The sequence below is a fragment of the Cynoglossus semilaevis genome, chromosome 5 (genome assembly GCF_000523025.1).
Source record: "Cynoglossus semilaevis isolate Cse_v1.0 chromosome 5, Cse_v1.0, whole genome shotgun sequence".
Classification (NCBI taxonomy): Eukaryota; Metazoa; Chordata; class Actinopteri; order Pleuronectiformes; family Cynoglossidae; genus Cynoglossus; species Cynoglossus semilaevis.
In genome coordinates this window covers 19,086,798-19,092,091 of record NC_024311.1, presented here as the reverse complement: position 1 = coordinate 19,092,091, position 5,294 = coordinate 19,086,798, and positions in this window count along the sequence as shown.

Below are 5,294 nucleotides of genomic sequence, written 5' to 3'. Positions count from 1 at the left end.
GGTGGAGACTAAATGAGTATATGGTGTTAGATCAGTCAGAGTCAACACGACCTCTCGTTCTTCTTAAGGTTTTGTTCAAACATTTGATTACTATAAACACGTAGGAGCAAATGATAAATGTGTGGTCGCTGTAACGTCATGTTTTAGTATCTGTGGAAATGAGATCTTTTATTTTCCTTGAGGGGATTTTTACTGAAAATGTTGCAAATTGATCATCATTGATTGGAAGTAAAACATGTTCCATTCCCACTCAGTATGATCTGAATATAAACGAACCTACAGAAATTATAAACCCGCAACAAAGTATTGATATTCATGGACTTACAGCGACACTTAGTGGCTACATTTTAGAATTACAACAGAGCCACAACAGTTTTTTGACGTCTGAAATACAGTAAATCAAATAACACAGTTTAATTATAGTGTAAATACAACAGCGTTTGACATTTCTGAGGTGAGATTTTTATTATTTTATTTTAAATTATTTATTGATGTTGTTCGTCGTTACATGTAACGATGTTAACACATTTGGACTATATATAATCCACCAATCTGAAGTGAAAATATTCTACAATTATATGTTTACATTTATTTATTCATTTATTAATATGCAGTTAACATTTTGCTGTTTGCTGATTGGCCCAGAAAGACATTTCTGTGAATTAATCACAGAGAAAAAGTCAAGCCTATAAAAACACAAACATTCACTTATTTATTCACCACTTAAATGATAAAAAGGTAAGAAGCAGGAATTCCAAACATTACGGGTCAAAATGTTCAAATAAATAACTGGGCTTTACCAGTCAGTAGCGATTCGACAAGAGAAAACAGCGCCCTCACAGGTTGTACTAAGAACTGTAGGTAAAACACAACAGGAAGTAGAAACAGACCCGAACATTTTATGAAAACAAATATAATAAATATGAACAATGAACTCCAGATACTTTAACAACGTGTGTTTGATCATTTAAAAAAATGCTCCTTTATATTTTAAAGTACACATCATTTTAACACAGCAGGAGTTTGACATCTGGAGAGTCGGTGCTGTCACAGCTCAGTCATCCGTCAGTTGTGTCAGTTGTCGGACTTTATTCATGATTCATGAATAAAACACTAATCTCTGTCATTAAACAGGGGCTCTGTACTTATTCTCTATTCATGAATAAAACACTCATCTCTGTCATTAAACAGGGGCTCTGTATTAAACGATGGAGTTAATGTGTAATACCGCCTCTCACCAACAGGGCAGGGGGAACGTTCTCTATGTTTGATGACGTTTAGTTCCTCAAAGACCCTGGCTCCGGTTCCCTGGTGTCAGTCATGATTCTGTGAGTCGGTCTATATAATGTTAGAATGTAAATCATCATCTGTGTCTGCAGTATTTATTAACCCCTGGTTTACCGACGGCGGCAGCAGCACCGGGACAAGTTTGATTTATTTATAGCTCTGAATTTTATTATCCAGTCTGCAAAATGTTAAACCAGTAGAACAGGAAAACTCCCCCCCCCCCCCCCCCCCCCCCCCCCCCTTTGTTACGGTTTGTTACATTCTGCATACAGTACATTTACAGCCTATGGAAAGTAATTATAATTAAAACATATTTTAAAGGATCATTAAAACAAAAACAAATCAGCCCCGTAGTTTGGAAACAAACTCCCACAAAATATAAGATCATTTCAGAATGATTAAACGAAGGAAATAAACGGCTCAAATTATAATGTTTCCTGTGTCTTCCACCAGAGGGCACTACTGCACTGTCTCTTTCTTCCTGTCAACTCTGTTCAGGGCGTTTTCCCAGACCAAGGCTGCTGTTAAATGTTAAAGCCCTACACACGGTCATCACAGCTGCTAAGATGTTAAAATCATGTTTTATGAGCAGGTGTAAAAAAAAAAGTCAAACTTAGACCGAGTTTGATTTAATTAAAATGACATGCGATTTAGTTTCATTTCTAACCTGGAGCCAGACATTTTTATTTTATTTTATTTTCACTGACACTCTGTTCATCTGTGTCTGTGGTCAGAGAAGTGAAGTGAAACCCAGTCGGACATAAATGATAAATGACATCATGTACATTAATATAAAGGCTCTGAGTTGAGTTTGGGGGCGGGGCCTGCAGCAGTAGCTGTGGGTCTTTTTGGGGGCGGGGCCTGCAGCAGTAGCTGTGGGTCTTTTTGGGGGCGGGGCCTACAGCAGTAGCTGTGGGTCTTGTTGTCTCTGCTGCAGACATTCACAAAAGTCTAATATTTTGGTCAATGTGAACTGGTCAACTGCAGAGAGAAAGGTCAGAACAGACGAGGGAGAAGTTAAAGAAACATCCACAGACATCCACAGACATCCACAGACATCCACAGACATCCACAGACATCCACAGACTCCAGTGTTGAAGCTCTCAGTTCTTCATATCACCGAGTCAAAGACTTTCAAATCTCCAAACACCGTCATGGGAGTTTGGTTGTTTGGTTTTGAACAGACAGAACAGACTATTTTTCATGTTGTCTTCCATCAGTGTCACAGACAAACGGAGAATTCAACTCAGTGATGGTAACCAAACTAACTAACACTAGTTAGTTTTACCAGTCAGTCCAGACAGAATGTTCCAGCAGTTACAAGTGAGAGGTGAGAGGTCAACTGGTTACCACTGGGGCAACACTCACAAGAGAGTAACATGTTACTGACCTCTGACCTCTGACCTCCTCCTCCAAGCCCTATCATTAACACTGTTGTCCACTGTTGTCCACTGTTGTCCACTGTTGTCCACTGTTGTCCACTGTTGTCCGCCTTATCTGTGAAACAACTCACAGAGAAACGATGTGAAGCTTCAAACTTCAAGGACTTCCAGATTCAATCTTCAATTTCTGCACGTTTGTGGCTGTGTTTCTGAGAAGAGGGGACACGACAGACGAGCGAGTGGAAGAGAGAGAGTGGGTGAAGTAAAGTGAGGAGACGGTTGTATCACCTGCTACTGTAGGTGTTCCACCAGCCTGATCCTGAGCTGTGATGGAAGACGACACCTTTCCAGGGGAGTAAAAGTCTCCATGAATCACACAGCGCTCTCCCCCTCTCCCCCTCTCCCCCCCCTTATACCTCACCCTCACTCCTGATCTGTGTTGCTCCCCCTCCAGGACACGGCCTGTCTGTGCTACTCTGACTCCATTCTTCTGATTGTTCATTGGCTGTCACGTGTAGCCGTGTCACAGCTCCACCGTCAGCGTGGTCAGTGCTGACTTTCATACACTCTCTCTGCCTCATGCACTTTAGTCTGAGTGTCCTTGGTCTTAATGTGGTTGTTGTTGTTGTGGTTGTTGTTGTTGTTGTTGCTGTCCAACTGTGTTTGTCTGTGTTCATCTGCAGTGGAAGTCAGAGATCAAAAATAGAAGATCCTGAAGCAGCAAACGGTGGCTCCTGATTGGAGCTGACATGTTGGTGAACAGGAAACCCTGACTCCAGGCTGCTGCTGCTGCTGCTGCTGCTGTTGCTGCTGCTGCTGCTGTTACTGCTGTTGCTGCTGCTGTTACTGTTACTGCTGCTGCTGCTGCTGTTACTGCTGCTGTTCCTGCTGCTGTTACTGCTGCTGCTGCTGCTGTTGCTGCTGCTGCTGCTGTTACTGCTGTTGCTGCTGCTGTTACTGTTACTGCTGCTGCTGCTGCTGCTGTTGCTGCTGCTGCTGTTACTGCTGCTGTTCCTGCTGCTGTTACTGCTGCTGCTGCTGCTACTGCTGCTGCTGCTGCTGCTGCTGTTACTGCTGCTGTTACTGTTACTGCTGCTGCTGCTGCTGCTGTTGCTGATGTGAATAAATAAAGGCACATTCTGTGCACATGATTTTCTCTGCACCAGAGCAACCACATACAGGACTGGAATCCTGCATTTGTCTGTTCAACTCTACTGGTTATAAATATGTTAAACCAACTGTTGGATCAAATCTGAAATTCATGAAGATTTACACTGGTCAATACAGAAGCCACGATCGTCATCTTTCAGCTGCACAACATCTAAACTGCTCTGTGGTGTGGGAACCATTACCACCATTACAGACAGTGTTACAGTCTGTGTTACAGTCTGTGTTACAGTCAGGGTTACAGTCTGTGTTACATTCTGTGTTACAGTCAGTGTTACACTCAGTGGTACAGTCAGTGTTACAGTCAGTGTTACACTCAGTGTTACAGTCAGTGTTACACTCAGTGGTACAGTCAGTGTTACAGTCAGTGTTACAGTCAGTGTTACAGTCTGTGGTACAGTCAGTGTTACAGTCTGTGGTACAGTCAGTGTTACAGTCTGTGTTACATTCTGTGTTACAGTCAGTGTTACAGTCAGTGTTCAGTGTTACACTCAGTGTTACAGTCAGTGTTACTGGACTGGACTGAGGATTAGAGCAGGATAAAACAACATGTGATCCGATGACACATGTAATAAACATGACAGTTGGACAGGACTGTACTGTAGACCAGCAGAATAGACCGGACACATGATCCAAACTCCACAGACCTGAACATCAGCTCCTCCTCCTCTTGAACCAGTGAACTCATGAGATCTTTGGCCAGCGCTCGTTCTCAGGCGTTTGGCAGCTCACGGACGTTTCTCTCTAATTTGGCTCTGGCTTCCTGTGCCAAGAGCTTGAGTGGATTGCAGACGTCTGTACCTGGTCCAGAGTCAGTCTTCATGGAGGTCACAGCAGACCTCAGACGTCTTCTGAGAGAATCTGTGATCGTGGCGTTAGGGTTAGGTTGCTCTTCAGGTCTCTGAGAGGGAACCCTGCTGATTGATCCACTCAGAGCGTATTGATCAGCCCAGATCAGATGATGGTCTCTGTCCCTGTCTCTGTCTCTGTCCCTGTCTCTGTCTATGTCTCTGTCTCTGTCTCTGTCTCTGTCTCTGTCTCTGCTGCACTGAAGTGTTGGGGACTTTTTTCTGCTCCTCTCAGATCTTCAGAAGCCTGAGCTCCAGTCACTAGTTTGTTTCTGTGCATTTGATAGGATTTAAAATAAAACTTTCAGCCGTTGAACAACTGTGGGTTGAAACGTCTCTGTGAGCTGATAAACAGAGAATTTAGATTTAAATTTAGAATTAGAATTGAATAAATCTGAAATGATAAAGCAATCAATCAACTCAAATCTATTGATTACAAATAATTTTTATGTTAAACATTTCCTGATTCTGAACATTGGTTCCACTCACTCTTATATAAACTTTTATGTTATTGTTATTTATTTATACTAGAGATAGAAACAAAGGATGAAGAACAGAGACTTTAACGAAGTCTTAAAGTACATACAGTACAGTGGGTTTTATTTGTTAC